The sequence below is a fragment of the Saimiri boliviensis genome, chromosome 11 (genome assembly GCF_048565385.1).
Source record: "Saimiri boliviensis isolate mSaiBol1 chromosome 11, mSaiBol1.pri, whole genome shotgun sequence".
Lineage (NCBI taxonomy): Eukaryota > Metazoa > Chordata > Mammalia > Primates > Cebidae > Saimiri > Saimiri boliviensis.
The window spans coordinates 69657737-69676257 of NC_133459.1; the positions used below are offsets into that span (position 1 = coordinate 69657737).

The window sequence follows — 18521 nt, forward strand, 5'->3', positions numbered from 1 at the left end:
TGGTCTTTCTCTAAAAAGGCAGTGGCAATGACCAATTAATTCCAGTTAATAAAGAACTCACATTCCTTCATTTTTAGTCAAACTACTGGTTTGAATAAAATAATAAAATATTTAAAACCTAGTTTTAATACAATAATAAAACCCTAGTTTTGCAGTAGTTATAAAATGAGCCTTCCAAAAGACAACTTCTGTGTATATGTTGGAGACTAAAGGTTTACATGTCTCCCATTCTGTAGGGCTGATTCTTTTTTTTTTTTTTTTTTTTTGGTTTAAAACAGGTAATTAGGTATTCTTCTATTTTAAAAAAGATATATTTATTTTACTTTAGGTGTATACTATGTCTGGCATTTCTCCCCATGTTATCCCTCCCCTCCCTCTCCATCCCCCGCTATCTTTCCCCTATGCACCCCCCAACTGCCCCCAGTGTGTGATGCTCCTCTCCCTGAGTCCACACGTTCTCATTGTTCGGGTCCCTTTCTGACTGTTCTGGGCCATGGATCATGCAAGATAGCCTAGCTAATAGCTGACAGGATCATAGCTTAACTTACAACAGATATGGCACAAGAAAATATACTTTGAAGAAAGATACTCTCAAATGGAAAAGAATCAATTGGATAACAAGCTACAATTAAAAATTCAAAAGTCCAGTCATCTATCAGAAATTGTGATTTGTGATTTGTGATTTGTTGTTATTGAGAAGTAGAACCTTGCTAAGGCAAGTCTGCATTAGATTACTTAAAGTTGTGAGAATTGTTCCATTTTCCATTTGCAAGAATAACAATTAATATATTCACAATTAATATTTAAATTCCTTGTATGTGTTAAGCAATATTCTAGACGCTGGAACCACAGGTGCTAATAAAACAGTTTGAAATGTCAGGTCTCATGGTGCTTATTGACTATAAAACATAGGGTTTCAAAACCTATGTTTTGAAAGCACAGGTTTTAGGGCATTCTTATCTCTAAATTTCATTGTTTATAAAAATTTAACAAAATTTTAAATAAAAAATTTTATCAGAGAAACGATGTTCTGATGAACACTGTTCTTTTGGTGGGCTAGCAATAACCACTTACATTTTTTTGGGTGACTATGATATTTTTAAATTTAAAAATAAACTTTGAAATAGTTAACATTTTTGTTCTTTAATGCTATATGATAAATCTTTTTTTTTTACTTTATTAAAATACTGAGTTTTATTTCACATGTATTATTTTTGTCTCCCCACCATTTCCATGTCTGACCACCACGACTATGTCCTATCATAACATTCCATACATACTTAAAACCAAGCAAAGGGTGGAGAAACATCTTTAAAAACTACAGGCATTTTGGACAACACATTCTTGGCAATGGTATCTGGACAACATTTATCAAACACGGTAGGGAAAATTCTCACTCTGCATTATAAAAAGGACAGCCAGATAGCAACTGTTACAGAAATGAAATAAGACGGAAAATTTTTAACAAATTGTTTAAACTATTTTCTTAAAGAGACTTCCTCCACTGCCAGAGATCTTGAATAGCCTCCTGGTCAGTCATCCGGAAGCAATTCTTCACATAATTGATGAACTTGGCTTCCACTTTGGGAAGAGAACCACCTTTTTCTATACTTGCTTGCATTTTTGCTTTAATATCCTCTACAGAATTAGGTCCTTTTGGTGTTTTAGGAGTTTTTTCCTGGTTTTTGAAGGATTCTTGTCCTTTTGATCTTGGTGTTGATGATGGTTTTGAGTCTTTTCCATTCTGATTTGACTTTTGTGCATTTTTGGCTGGAGTATTGCGTATAGATTTCTTCACTGGCACTTTTCCTTCAGTTTCCTCATCATCTTCATCATCATCATCATCATCTTCATCATCATCATCATCATCTTCATCATCATCTTCATCAGCAGCAAGTTTTACTTTTTTCTGTGGAAGCTTGCTACCACCTCCAGGGGCAGATCGCTTTCCAGACATACTTAAGAGTTTCACATCCTCCTCCTCCTCATCTTCTGACTCTGCATCTTCCTCCACAGCTACTAAGTGCTGTCCACTGATATGCACTGGCCCTGAACCACACTTTAATCGTAAGACCACTGGTGGTGTTATTTCAAAGCCCCCAAGGGAAACCGTTGGCTGTACAGACATTTTCAAAGTCGCCAGTGTTACTTTAATTGGACTGCCTTCGTAATTCATTGCCTCTGCTTCAACAATGTGCAACTCATCCTTTGCACCAGCCCCTAAACTGACCGTTCTTAAAGATAACTGGTGCTCATTTTCATCATTATCCACCTTAAAGTGATAATCTTTGTCGGCCTTTAGTTCACAACCGAAAAGATAGTTCTGGGGCCTCAGGGGGCTCATGTCCATGTCCATCGAATCTTCCATCGGGTGGCGACACGCACTTAGGTGGAAGAGAAGGCGGACGGAGACAAACGACGACTGCTCAAAAGAACAGCCACTCAGGACGGACTCACACCAGGGAAAAAGCGATAAATCTTAATTTATACTTAGAGTATGCACTCAAATGAAAACATTTTAGAATTAAAAAAGAAATGAAAACATAAAATGGCTTGAAAAGTAGAAGCTTAATCAGAATATTTATTGATGAGAAAACTAAATTTAATGGGACAGTGAACAGACTTTCCTATGTTCCGTAACTTGGACATTTGATCTTCAATTTTCTTGACTGGTTCCCATTGTTTTGAATTTCTAATGCTAATTTGAGAGTTCATTAAAAAATGGGTGGCATACAACTACAACTTCATCTCAATAAAAGGATAGTAGAAACAAATTGCTATCTCAATGAACCAAGCTCTTCATTGTGCTTGCTTATGTACAGCTACATTGCTTATGTAAAGCCGCATTGTCTCATAGAAAGGCTTTTAAAAGAATACAGAAATTTACTGCATAAAAAATTATGTTGCAGGCAGGATCCACTCTAATTTCAGCTTCATAGTCAATACAAGAATTTTTTTCCCCACATAGACCAAGATTATGTAGAATTCCTGGTGATGTAAGTTTATGTAAAACAAGAATTGAGAATAGAAAAGTTGGTTGAGTTGAGATTCAGGTTTGCACACAGGACTTGATGAGGATAAAGCAGAAGAGAAACCAAAGTGAGATCAAAACAAAGAGACCGGGAAAAGCCGGTGCTATGGGCAATAGATGATGAGAGTCAGCTAGATTCCTTGATGTCAGATAGTTCAGTGAGTTAGAAAGGACTCAGATAAAACAGGAATCAGATCTTAAACCTAACCAATTATTCCACTGCATGGTAGAAAGCAAGTTAATAAATCTCTCCAACCCCCAGTTTCATCATTTATCTAATTTGGATAATAGTTCCTATTTAGTAGGGTTTGGAAAAATTTAAGATACCGTACTTTATATAAACAACCAAGTGAGAGTGAGTAGCAGTAGTGGTTTTTTGATTACTTCTTATAGAAGCAAATGGAAAAATTTGCATATAAAACAATGAAGAATAAATTAAGTAGAGTGTCAGACTTAAGGGAAAATTTAACCTTACCAAGTATAAGCAAAGAAGAATGGCATGAGTAAGGAAACTATATAAATAACAAAATTCTACCTATGATGTACACATTGATTTTTTTCCAATTAAAATATGGTGAATACATTGTATTTTAGGGTAATTACTTGTGCCATCGTTTGTATATGGTATGTTTTGCTTACTAAGTCCCATGTTGAAATCTGATGCTCAGTGTTGGAGGTGGAGCCTGGTGGGAAGTGTCTGGGTTGCAGAAGTGGATCCCTCATGAATGGCTTGATGTCATTCTCTCAGGAATGAGTGAGTTTTCACTATCCCACAAGAAGTGGTTGTTGAAAACAGCCTGGAACCTTATTATGCCTGCTCCCTCTTGCCATGTGATCTCTTCACACACTGGGTCTCTTTTGCCTTCTGCCATGAGTAGAAGCAACTTGAGACCCTCATAAATACAGATGCTGGTATCATGCTTCTTACACAGCCTGCAGAACAGTGAGGCAAATAAACTTCTTTTCATTGCAAATTATCTACCCTCAGGTATTCCTTTATAGCAACATAAATGGACCAGGACAATTTGGGAGTCATATTCGTTGCTAGATGATAACTATAGAATCCGGAGTATTTTTAACAGTTCTGATTCATGTAAAAGTTTAGAGTATAAATTTATAGATCAAGATCTTAAAATTTTTGTGAAGGACAAATGCACTCCTAAAATGGGAATTTTGTGCCAAATTACAGACATGTATTTTTAACACATACAAGAAATATTTAAAATTAAACTTTCTCCCTTTATATCTCTAAACAGATCAGAATGATCCCACTGACTCAATACAGTCAAGCTTGATTGTAGAAGAAAATAATGATATTTTATTACTTAGAAAATATAGTGTAGGTAATAGTTAAAACTAACTAGAGCCCATAAATCTACTATAGATTTCCTTATACTCTTTAGAGTTCATTGATTCAGTATTTCAGAAACTACTTATTGAACGGCTGTTGTAACAAGTCATTATTATAATTATATTAATTACAATTCTGGGAATTATCAAACTCCTACTATGTAACAGACACAGTCCTCAATGTTTTACATATGTTAACTCATTTCCTTCCCTCAACAACTCTATAAGGTAGATATGAGCATTAATTCTCCTTTTACAAATGCCATAATGGAGCACAGAGAGAGGTTAAATATCTTGTTCATAGTCACATAAGGAGTAGAGATGAGAGAAATACTGTGCTAGGATGTCTTAGCAGCCCATTCTCTACCTTCCAGAAGAAATATCCTATTAACATTCATTATATCTATAATTATTTAAATGGGGACATTTACTATGCAAGGGATCATATAAGACTTCAGTACTAGTAGTTTTCTCAATAATAGGGTCTTTTTATCAGAGGTAGCTAATAAGTGAATAGCTTTTGTCATCAAAACTGGAAGAGAGGCAAATTCAATGTTAATTCCTGGAGATTTCTATCATAGTGGACTTTGCAGGAGAAAAGAGTTTACACACAATTTTCCAATCTTGTTCTCACATTTTAAGCCAACACCAAATTCAGCTATCTGCTTCTGTATAAGCCTTGATTTCATAGAGGGGCAACTTGTCTGATAGTTCAGAGGAAGTTAGCATAACAGAATTACACAAATGAGCATCATGAACGTGGAAATCCCTATTCTGTTAAAACACTAGTTTAACCAGAAATTACCTAGCTTTCAGTAATTTTGTTGTTTTTATATGGATTGGTTTTTGAGCTCCTGTTTTGTCGTTTGAGTCATTAACTTGCAAGTTGTGAAATATTCTTCATGAGCTGCCATGTGGGCTTTTCTGATGAGCAATAGTAAAGGTCCTCAGTGAGACTTTCTTATAGGTCTTATTATGTGGAGAATCAGGGTGATCATGCCAAAGCTAATGGTAGAATATATCAGTGCAGGTTATTGCATTACTGTGGGGAATGGCCTTAGTAAAGGGATAGTTTTAATTGTTCATAAAACAGAGGTGAAGAGAAGTTCACCAAGACAGACATTTTCAATAGTTATGTGGGAAAATGAGGTATCATGTAAAATAAGATTTTACTTCTTTAGTAAATGTAATTTTGGCCAGATAGAAGAAAATTCTATTAAAACAAGGTATTGAGGAAACCATGTGTTATAAGAAGGAACCATTTGTAATGGCCCTTTCTATAGACTGCATTAATTATTGTTTTATAACTCTGCACACACAATGTATTATTAAAATTGTTCAGTATCAAACCACTTCATTTCTATGTATTTTGGAAGGTTACATCTGGTTTCTAGGTTGTTATTTTATCTTTATGTTATTATACAGTAGAGGTGTGTGAGTTATCTTTTAGACTGTTGAGAGATAACATGACTGTTATTGAGACACTGCAGAAATTAATCCTTTTGGTTGCCATGGTTTCATCTGAAAGCTCTGACTCCCAATCATTGTGGAGTGGAAGCAATGTCATTTTCACAGCGGAATGAGAGTGTGTTGCCCTGGAATGACCAAGGTTAGTGCTGATGGAGCCTCAGAAGACAAACTGTGAGCTAAGTTAGATACAGAAGGCAAAGAAGGTGACTCTTACTTTTCACCTTTATGAGAAGGCCCATAAAGTATATGGCAGGCCTCTTAGAGCATTGGAATAGCAGAGACTTTGTGCACGGAGTACAAATTAGAAATCACACTTTTGCCCTAAGGAGAAGAAATGCATGATCTGTGAACATTCATGTATTTATAGCTAACATCAGAGACCACAAGTTATTACTGTCTAATACAGACAGCACTGTCCTGGCAGTCAGAAGACTCAGATTCCATCTCATCTGGTGATCTTAGGTGTGTGACTCTAATCGAAGATCTGGATTTCACTTTTCTGATAGATGACTAGTAGGTTATAATAGTCGGTTCAAATACTTCACTGGGTTACTTTTGTTTCTATCACATGGTTGTTGTTTAAGGATAGTTTAGCATAGCGTTTAATAATAGAGATTCTGGAGGAAACTTACTTACCATCACATCCTGGCTCCAATACTTAGAAGCCACTCATTTTCTCTCTAAGTTTGTGCATTTATTCAGTGGAGATAGTGGTGATATCTACCACTTAACATTGTAGCAATGTTAAAGGAGTCAATGCATACAAATCAGTTAGCACAGTGACTACCTAGCAAATAACCATCACTCTATGTTAGCTTGTTTTCTGATTGAAATTACTTTAAAACCATTATAGCATTATTAATATTTCATCTTATAAGTGACTATCATGTAATTCAAACTTAAAGGTAAATATTTTTTTCAAGAAAACAATTTCTATTAATCTATTAAACAGATTGCAAAAAATATTTCTGAATGTTTGCAGAGGAAAGCCTACAAAGGAAAACATTAGCTGTACTCAGCCATGAAAATTTCACTGTGACTTAACAGATGCACAATATAGACTGCATTTATTTTGTAGAAGAAGTTTTTTGTGCCTACATGCAGCTATTTGTTGGCAGGTGTTCGAGTAGGTGTGCGTATATGATGGAGTAAGGGAAGCATCACAGAGGGCTAAGGATTATAGTGTCCCTTTAAGTATCTGTATATGTATATACTGCCAGTATTCATTTGATGAAAAACTCCAGTATCAAAACTAAGAAAATATGTGTGTTTACTATCATATTCCTGAGACAGTATAAATGTTGCCATACTTAATAGGTTGAAACTACTTTGAAAATAAAAAACATCCTCTCAGTGAACCAAAGCCAATTCTGTTTTGAGTTAGAAAAACATCATCTGTAGTAAGAAAGAAGCACTAATAACAACTGGTGCATTTCTATGCTTGATAAAATTAATAAAATAACTTTCTAGACTTATATTCAAAGTTGCTCCGGTGTATTTTCCTACTGGATGACATTTGAAAGAACAATTTGGAAGTATTTTGGTCCAGGCTATGAATTACAACCAACCGAAATGTTTATCACAGACTTCTAGGTATGTTCCTATCTACTTCAGTAAATAGAGCGTTAAGTAAAAGGCCATTGAAGAACTTTGGGTTTTAGTGAATATTTCATATAGCACTTTGAGGCTAAAGAGTGACTTTCATCATTGTGTAGATACTATCTTTGGAAAAGATCTGACGAGAATGTTGTATTTCCTCCTGTTATCACAGAAGAGTAAATGTTGTAGTTTTCAGCAAACTCACTTGGTTTTCTCAGTAATACAAATTAGAATGTAAATAAAAATAAAAGGAATGTAGTCGAGGATACAACAAGAATCCAACAGAGGAGTATTAACCACTGATGATAGGTTTATAAAAGTCCACTGTATTGATGCCATGCAAAGAGAGGCAGAGCCTAGATGCCTGGTAATTAAGAGTTGAACTATTTATTGTCTTATACCTACAAAACCCTCATTATTCCCAGGAACTGAATTACAACCTGTTAGCTCTTTCCGATTCTTCCTCATGTATTATTATAGAGAGAAATGGCTTTTAGTTATTGCTTCTGATTATTTTGGGGGACTGGAGTTTTGACAGCTCTCCAAGGGGTTGGCAAAAGACCACATGCTTTGAGACACCCATTCCACAGATTTAATACATTACTCATCAGTTTGACATGCTGAATCTAAAAGGGGATTTGGCAAATTCAAATTGACACTATGACTAAGACTTAGTCATGTGAGGTATGTCACTAATGTTTGGAATATGTCTTAGGCTGTTAATGTACTATTATAAAGAAATACCTGAGACTGGGTAATTTATAAAGAAAAGAAGTTTAACTGGCTTATGGTTCTGCAGGCTATACAGGAAGCATGACACTGGCATCTGCTTGGCTTCTAGGGAGGCCACAGGCATCTTTTATTCAGGGTGGAAGGCACAGCAGGAGCAAACACATCACATGGTGAGAACAGGAGCAAAGGAGAGAGAGTGAAGGTCGGGGGGCCACACATTTTTAGAATACAAGATCTCATGAGAACTCACTCAGTATTGCAAAGACAGCACCAAGTCATGAGGGATCCACCCCCATGAACCAACACCTCCCATCAGGCCCCATCTCTGGCACTGGGAATTACAATTCAACATGAGATTTAGGCAGGGACAAATATCCAAACTATATCAGAATCAGATAGGCCTGGTTGCAGGTCTCTGCCATAAACTAGCTGTGATATATTTTGTAGGTCATTGATCATAGGAAATATTTTTTTTTAATGAATAACCAAGATGAGACGTCTAGCCCAGTGACTGGCATATACAGGAATATACCAATTTTTTTTTATCTCTCATTTCTGATCTGGATCCACAATTTCTGACATAATAGAAGAAAGCCCTTAATTTCTATCCATCCCTAGGCCTTATTTGAGCAGTACATTTTAGATGACTGACAAATAAAGAAGCTGAAAAGGAGTAATAAAAAGGCAGCTTGAAGGTGGTGACAGATATTCCTGGAATACTGGCTTTACGTTTTGGGGACATATAAACAGTAACTCGACCTGCGGACCATCATGAAATGGTCCACAACAGCAAACTCTCTGATAACGAAGCATGCTACAGGACATGTGTTATAGGCACTAGAGGAAGTTGCATTCTGGTGCAGTTTCTGTAAACCAGGTGAGTACGGACAGATTAAACATGGCAGATTAAACATGGAACAGCAGGAACAGAACAGGCTGTCAGAATATGTGTTATTATGTTATCTCAGCACTGTACTTGATGCAATGTAGCAACAATACAGCTTTCTGAGAAACTAATGCCAGCAGAAAACCAGGCCTGCCAAAGAGCAGCGGTACTGTTGGCTCAGTTAAGAAAAAATATCAAAGGCCAGGAACAAATCCATGAAGGGTAACCAGGGAGGCTTCCCTATAGAAGAGCTGCTTGATCATGCTAACAAATCAGATTATTCTGGACTTATTTCCTTTTCTAAAGCACCTTTTGAGTGTTTTCCATTTTCCTGACCCTATGCTAGGTACTGTTGATACAAGAGTGAGTAAGAAATTCTCTATAAAATGTACTGTAAGGGAGGCCATAAATAAAAACAACAAAACAGTTACATAATTGACACTATTGGTAGGAACTAGGGTAGGAACTATGAAAAGTAAGTCCTTGTTGTAGGAACTGTGGAAAAAAAGTCCAAAGTACTTTTGTGGTAACACTGTGGTAGGAACTATGAAAAATAAGTCCAGGTATTTCAGAAGCATGAAGCAGGGGAACCTCTTGCGGTCGAGGTGTTGGGAAAAGCCTCTCTGAGAGCTGCCATACAAAACCTTAGTTTCCATATTTGAATCATATGTTCTGTCCAGGCTGGTGACAGACAACACCAGAAGGGGAAGTCAGATGGATTCTTTGCTGGTACGAGCCTGTTGACAAGTTTGGCTACAGCATATTCTGTACTAAGCAATGCTGTTGAGAATTTGACATGTTGAGAGGGCATGAACAGCGAGATGCTAAGGTAAATGATTCCAGTTAGAGGCAGAGAATCTTACAGCCTGATGAAATGTTAGAGCGTATTCTGATTCCATCAGTTCCTCTTATAGAGAAGCAAAACGAGAAAGAGTGATATCCACAAATAATACAGCCAGTATACTGCAGGGATGGAAGCTGGTCTTTTTACTCCCAATCCAGTGACAAAGAAGAAGAAGAAAATCTTTGCAATGTTCCACCACAATAACATTACTCTAAATATGACAAATCAGCAAGAGCCAAGTGTTTTTAGCAATATGCCAGGACAGGTGGTATCATAATGCCACTCCTATGATAACATTTGCTCCTCATAACCGCATGACACAATGAGAGCAAGTGACTGAAGATCAAGAACCCCTCAAGCCATTTTTCCTGACTCAACCAATTCTGGAGTACATCTAACTTTGGAAGAATTTGCCACTCTCTTTCAAACGGACCTGAACAAGTATATCTGTGTGTATGTATAAATAGCAGAATGTAAGGCAAATATATTCATATACATGCATATGTGTGTGTATGTGATATGATATGAGCATGTATATATGACATGAAAAACCACTTTTGTGTATGTAGTTCCTGTCTTTCTCACTAGACTGTAAGCTTCGTAAAGTCAGGAACTTTGCCTGTTTTGTTATTGTACTCTCGGTGACTGAAATATCTTAGCAAATGGTAGGCACTCAGTAAATATTTACTAGATAAATGAAAAATCACATGTACAGTTGCACACATGCATATTTTGGTGTGGACATTTGTACATACTTATATCATGTGCTTGTCACAACACCCCAAAACCTGCTGGAACAGGAGGATTCATGAAGAGTAGTGACTCACACACCCCAACCACACATTTTCATAGTTGAAATCAGATCTCAAGATGGTAAGAGTTCTATTACTAAGTACAAATAAAAGTCTTAGCTTGATCTACATGTAAACCTTTTTTTTAAAAAAAATTAAAGCAATTTCTATTACGCAAATTGAAATAGTAGAGTCTGACCAAGATATGTGCTTCCCTGATCATATCATAATTTTGTAATGATTCTTTATCACACAGAAAGAAAAGATAATGTGAGAGGGCATAATTAGTTGGACATAAATGTGTCCTAATGGCACAATTCACTGTGCATGCATAAAAGAAATATGTGATTTAAGTAAAGTTTGATTTTAGAGAACAAACTGGTATCAAACTCAACACGTCTAGGTTTTGCTTCTCTAGATCTTCTAGTAGATATTAATATATAAAGACCTTTAATAGTTTCCCCAAATTTATTCATTTGAGAAAAATCTCAATTATGACCAAGACTTATACCACATTACATATTTCAGTGAAGAAAGTGATTCTATGTACACAACATTAAACTCTTGGAAAATGAATCCAGGAAAAAGCACCAACCAGTTGGTTAAGTTGGATAGAATGTAGCCGTTAAAAGCAGACGTTTTTAGGGCTTTCATGAAGTCAAACCAGTTTTTAAAAAAACATTGTTTGACCATTTTTTTTGGGGGGGGGTTCTCCATCCCCTCAAGCATGTATTCATTGAGTTACAAATAATCCAATTACTCTTAGTTATTTGAAATTGTACAATGAAGTTATTATTGACTATAGTTATCCTGTTGTACTATCAACATTTTTATTATTTTAAAATAGATTTTATTGTATATATTTGAGGTTTACAACATGTTGTGGGATACATATATTAATAAATAGTAAAAAGGTCAAAGAGTTTTGCTGGCTTCCACAGCAACTACCAAATAGGTTTTGTGGGCAAGAAATGCTCTCCTAAACTTTCCTGTCTTGTAGTGAAGGAGATTAACATATCTATCATCTCCTGAGTGTTTGACTCTTTTGTCCCCTGCAGTTATGTATGAGGAGGCTGCATTCATTGAGGCAACTGTGGGAAAACAATCTTATCTAGACATTGGCTTGAGAAATGCAGTCACTTTTGAGATTTTCTCAAATTTGTAGGATTCCTGTTTTTTTCAAGCTCACTAAATATTCCAACTATTTGCTGAAATAGTATATGTTTTAAGTTATATCTGTTCAATGTTTATCTAAAGTATTTAAATAGTATATAATTTTTGCTAAATTAATATTAGTTTTGCATCAAAAGTGTCTAGAGGCAAGGGTGATAAAATAAAAAACATATCTGTGATAGAAGCTGGAAACCTTTGGTTTGGGAACAGGAACTGTCATTTACCAGTTTAGTACTTTTGGTCAAGTCACAAATGCTTTGAGTCCCACTTTGTCACTGATAAAATCTAAGTAATATCTGCCTATTTTATCTCAGAGTGGTGACATTGAGTAAATTAGATACTTTCTCTGGGCTACAGTTTACTAAGCTTTAAAACAGGGATAATAATAACTTGCCTCATGAGGTGATTGTGAATATGAAGTAATTTTTGTAAAGATCTTAGTGCCTGGTACATAAAAGACATTTTAAAAGTTAGTAGTTATTATTAATGTAACTTTATAGATTATATACATACTATGTATCAGATAGTACAATTATTATCTCCTATCTGATAGCCCAGTATAGGAGATTGTTGGGGAGATGGGGCTGAGGCAGTCTGAGTAGCTATGGATGAGATGGTATCAATGAGAATACTTTATAATTCCACTGAGGTTCAATATACTTTATAAGAACAGCGGAAAGAACAGAGACTTAGAAATCTACCCTGGTCCTGATCCTGTGATTGTTAATTCTGCAGCCTTGAGCAACTTAAGCTAACGTCTTTCAGGGCTCTTTACTCCCCTAAAACCAAGGTAAGAATTCCGGTTTCCTGACTGTCTGGGCAAGTCTCTTGTGTAAGCAGCTGATTGGTTGCTTGCTGCATGAAGCATCTCATTCATTAGTTCATGCCAGAAAGACTATTAATTATTATAAGCTGAGTGCTATGTTAGATGACTGAGAGATAACAGCCTGCCAAAAGAAAAAATGAACTGCCCCAACGAAGCTCTTCATCTAGTAGTGGGGGGTGGGTGGTTTGGGGTACAAGGTCCTATGCTGGATTTAGAGAACAAGTAAGCCCCAAGTCTGAAATTCAGGATCAGTTTGTCTGCCTCTGACCTTTCCACAGAAGGAACAGCGGGTGCTTTATGCTTCTTAAGTAGAGGCAACCTACATACCCTCTCCTTTTTTTAGGAGTTTTGCTGGCTTCCATGGCAACTACCAAATAGGTTTTGTGGGCAAGAAATGCTGTCCTGAACTTTCCTGTCTTGGAGTTTATTAAACTCCTTTGCTGATTTCAGTGTGTCATTATCCTTTTAAAAATCATCTTGCAGTTGGCCCACTGTCTTCGGTGTCTTCTTTCTTACTGTCTCTGTCTTGTGGTGTCTCACTCTGTCTCTCTCTCTTTCTGTCCCCTTCTTAAGCCACATTCTTTTCTTAACTCTTTTGCTTTTTTTAGCTGTGTGTGGACTGTGATGTTTTTCAGAATGTGATTCATTGTGTGACAAATCTCTCAATATTTCTATTTTCTTTGGATTTGATAAGCGACAAGGAGCAGGGCAATACTGGCAGCCGCCTCCATAGAAAAAACTCAGGCCGGAGGGGAAAACTCAGGCTGTGTGTAGAGAAGCAGCTCATTGAAGCATAACTCCAGCATTGGTGAGAATGGAATTTCTCTCTAACTCCTCCCATGCATGTATTTCTATATTTTGGATCCTAATTAGCTATGTAATTTTGGCAGCACTTGCTACTTTCCTTCCTGTAAAATTAGCAATCTAAATATATGATTTCCATGATGTAATCCAACTTGGAAATATTATGGCTCAACCATTTCTATGGTTTAAATGGTTATATCTGTGGAAAGAAATCTGGATCTGATAAGTAGATAAGAAGTAAACTACCAGAAGGAAAAGTAATATTTAGATTTTTTTTTTAAATTGACATAATAGCTCTTAAGTCACAAGTATTTCTAATTACCAAGTTATATAACCAGCATTTAATTATAGCTGGTGTAAAGGTGATTTGATCAAACCTTTTTAAAAAATCTAAATACATAAGGAATGTCCATGGTAAAAATAATTTCTGGAAATGCTCATTCATTCAACAGAGAGTAAAATGAAAATTTGGCAGCAAAGAATAAAGTAACTTGATGCACCTATTAATTAATGCATTTATCTATTCAAAAGTTGACTGACTACCCATGATGTGCCAAGTATTATATAGTGTGCTAGGGTACAAAAATAAATAAGATAGCATATGCTTTCTAGCGGAGACACATAAAATATTTAAAATAAAAATAAATATGTGATGATATAAAAACTTAACATTTTACCAAAAAATAAACAAGGCATATAGGTGTTTAAAAGTGGTGATGATAATAGTATGTGTGAACTGAGTATATGCTAGACAACATTTTAAGTGATTTAAGCACATTAACCCTTTTTATCTTTACAACAATCCGGAGAACTTGGCAATAGTATTATTATCATCATTACTAAAGAAAAGTAAACTAGGCATATGGAAATTGAGTACCTGTTCAGAGTGACACAGAGAGTAAGTGCCATGGCCAGAGTTCAAATCCAGAGGGTCTGGACTCTGGAGCCTGTGTACTTAACACTTAAGCAGTGATTCTTATAAGGTATTGACTAAGGGGTAGCCCTTCGGGTAACCGAGTAGAAAAGAAAGCCTGCAGGACTCGAGGAACAAGAACAACACAGGGTAAAACCTGAATTATCTACTGTCAGTTTCCTATATAAAGAAGTACCCTATTGGTTGCCACCTCTATATCTCTTTTCTAGCTCCTAGTCCATTAGGCCACAAATTTAGATGGACTGTAATGAAGTAAAAAAGTAGAGAGGGGCTGACAAGTTCGTTTGACACTCTAATCACTGTTCAAGTTGCTTTTGCTTTTATTTTTAAAACAATTATGACCTTATTGAACTGGTGGACAATTGTGTCCACCAAATTCCTTTTCTTCCAGAAAGTTTGGATGTTTTTGCTTCCCTATAGTTAAAACAGGAAGAGGAAAACTCTTTATGAATAGCTCCCTATGAACTTCTAAGTTTCTTTCATTGAATCCAATTTTACTGCCAATTCCAAGCAATAGTCCCTTCTCTCGTTGTCTGGGTACTGCCCACCTAACTTGTTCATTTGTCAAGAGACAGAGACAATGGACTGGGAAGTATTTGTTACGGGATAATTAATTGGAAATGAGAGCACATGTATTTTGCAATTTAGCAAAGTCACCAGAGTGGAACAGGGATAGGCTGTTTCTGCCACTCACAGTCTATTCTTGTGTCTTTCCTGTTGGTGTGGAGGTCTTCTAACACCTGAACTCACAGCATTGCAGCTTTAATGTCTTTTAAGAAAAAATAGAAATGAGAGTAGCTCACCAAAGAAACAATTAAAAAGGAAAGGTCTTTTGATGTCAAAAGATTTACAAAATAAATGTAAGAGATTAATAAATAGGATATTCTTTCATATCAGTCTGGCTCCAGACAGAAGTGAAGATTGCTTGCCCTTCTTGGTAAATTGATCCAGCAGAGAAAAAAAAGGCAGGGGAGAGCACTGCTTTGCCAATTCTATGCAGCCATGGCGACTGTGGTTGCCAGCGTTTGAAATGGCCCAGTGATTCTGGGTTCTTGGTATTCACATCATTTTCCTGGGATTGGTGTGTCTGACCAATGGCATGTGGCAGAGGTGATGGTATATAGTTTTGCTCTGAATTAAAGGAGTCACTGCAGTTTGTGTCTTGTGTGCTTCACCCACTGCCCACCCTGTCTGATCAGTAGCCTGGAAGAAAGCTACCGTTGCGAACAGTTCTATGAAAAAGTCCACATAGTGGGAGACTGAGGTTTCCTACCAACAACCACCCTGAGTGATCTTGGAAAAAATTATCTGGACTCATCAAACCTCAGATAACTGCAGCCTTAGCAAGCACCTTGATTACAGCCTCATGAGAGACCTTGAATTAGAACCACCTTGGTAAGCCACACCTGGAATCCTGACCCACAGAAACTGAGATGCTGTGTTTGTTGCTTTAAGCTGCACAATTTGGGGATTATTTATTATGCATAAAAACATAACTAATACAGCTCCTTCAACACTTAATTTTCTGGAGATGGGGCTGATTCCGTAGGCAAAGTGAGGCTCTCTGTAGCTGGTAACTTCTCTGAACAGCAACATTTCTGCTGCTTTGGACACAACAGTTCTCTGTGATACCTTCATACTAAGTGAGACACACTCTATGCTGCCACCAAACGCAAATAATAATAATGGATCCCTTAGGGGTTCAGTCCCTAAGGCTAAAACTGTGCTCTACAAATTTGTCAACCTTCGGGAAAAAAGGAAATGAGATCCTTTTAGGCTTTGGGCTCCAATCTGGATTTGACTTCAGCTTCTTGTCGCTGTTTCAAAGACATCTTACATTCTTGGATATTCTTGACGTTTGAATCATGTGTCAAGATGTTGTTGATTCTAGTGATGGCAACGTTTCATCTCATATGCATAGCAGATTGTTAAAACATGCCGAGGCTGTGGTGCTCCTTTCCATTCTGCCGTTCCCAATTTTATTGTCACTTCAGAAATAAACTACAACATATAAAGGAGCACTGAGAAGGCGGCTTTAAGAGCCCTGGGGTAGAGCTAAAAGCAGCTCCCTTGATTTTATGTTTGAGCCATCTGGTGCTTACATCAGCTACCACTTGTTTTCAAATATATATTATTTGCGACTTTGTAGAGCTGAATAACATGAGCCCCTTTGGTACAGCAAATATTGTCAACGTACAGTGATTTAAATAAAAGAAAGAGCTAGTCATTTCATATGAGTCTGTTTGGATAGAGGTTGATAGTTTCCCTGTACTGAGAACAGGAGAGTTCTTATACTTAGAGAAGTGTCTACAACTTTATCATTCTAGATACCAGAGGTATAAATTAAACCTTTTTGGATAAACCATGTGTCTAGACCAAAATGTAGCAGTTATTGAGGGCTTACTATATCCTAAGCATTTTGCTAAGCAATTCAAATATTTTGTCTAATCTAGGCCTATATATTAGTCAGAATACATCAGACAGTACTTCAGATCTTGACCTTAATATCTCAGGGAATTAACAAATGTTTATTTATTGCCATGCTACATGCATATTTGTATATCCCTCTGAGACCAGAGTAACCATCTTATTACTGTATTATCTGGAAAGAACAAAAGTTCTCTTTTACTAAATTCCGGGGGAAAGAGACAGAGTGTTATGCACTTATTCTTCCATGCTTTGGTACAGAAACCCCACACTCAAAATTGCTCAAAATTTCATCAGTCAGAAAATGTCACATGATATTGTCTAAAATCTTCCTAAGTGCCTCTGAAAGGAGAGGAGAACCAAAACTGGCCAAGCACTAGAATCTCTAAAATACTTTTAAAAACATATTTATCTTATAGAGTAGGAAACTATGGCACAGTGCAGTAAAGGGATCCTCCCAGGTCATTTATCTGAAAAGTAGTAGAACTGGATGAATCTAAACCTGGGTCTCTTAAAACCAAAAGCCCCATGTTCTTAAGCACTGCATAGAGAATTTCGGTAGTGATTGAAGAGAGGTGGACAGTCGTATGATATCTACTTTGCCTGAATAACATTCTTTCATGGATTCTTTCAAATATTTAGTTAATATCCCCTAGGTGAGTGAGAAGAGGAACCCCGTCAGCAGTGACTACCATTGAAAGCTCAAGCTTCTAGTATAGTGCCAGGTACATAGCAACTGTTCAATAAACTTCAGTTGGAATTTTTTGAATACATGTCTAATCTGTGCCAGGGTTTTCATACCAGGATTTGAAGTGCATACTTGAATAATAAGGATATTTCCAATGATCTATATTTCTTTCCTCATTTATATGGTGAAATGGTAAAAGTAAGCTATATTGTAATCACCCATTCCTTCATGAATTTAACAGCACTGTGGGGCGATCATCTCTACTGTCTGAGTCCAAATGGTGGAGCAGACAGTCTTTTAGATTTTTTAGCCTTGCCATCCTTTGGTACTCATGTGTTGTGAGGAGGTCCCAAGTTCAGCACAGATTAGCTTCTCCATTTATGATCATCTCATTCTCATTCTTATTGATAGACCTTCCCAGCCACTCATAGATGTTTTCAGTTATGTTGATCTATAAATGGCATAATATTTTACAGTTGACACTGTGTTGTGTCCATGCGTGCCTTCCCTTATTAGGTCTCACTGCTGCCATTTCCTGGAAGCACCAATCTTTCCTAACTCACACTTGCTCTTGGCAAAGTTCTGAGTTGACTTTTTTGTTACTTATTCATTTTTTTTCCCTCTCTACTACAGACTTGAATTTAGGCCTTCATGCAGGGACACTAGGATCAGATATGGAACAACCACACTCTCATTCGGGCCTGTAAACCTCTGTAGACCCACAGATTCATACTTCCTTCCATATACCGTCTTGCAGCCATGGTCAGCCCCTGCACTAGCTCCAGAGACCACAGCTTAGACAGTGTCTGAGAGTTGCCTCCTGACATTCACATTCTGCTCCTTATCCAAATCACTTAGTAGGACAAATTAGAACAAACTTTTCCTTGGTGTAGGAAAATCTACCCGTAGAATAAGGACAACAGTCAAACTGTAGGAAAGGATTTAAGGAATTCTGTTTCTTTCTAC

At 36.7% G+C, this 18521-nt stretch overlaps 1 protein-coding gene and 1 pseudogene across 1 annotated transcript in view; both read right to left on the bottom strand.

Annotated features, from left to right (window-relative positions):
• NEGR1 (neuronal growth regulator 1) overlaps positions 1 to 18521 on the bottom strand; it is a 932106-nt gene that overhangs the window by 136232 nt on the left and 777353 nt on the right. The window lies entirely within an intron of this gene.
• Positions 1211 to 2501, bottom strand: LOC120365956 (nucleophosmin pseudogene; annotated as a pseudogene).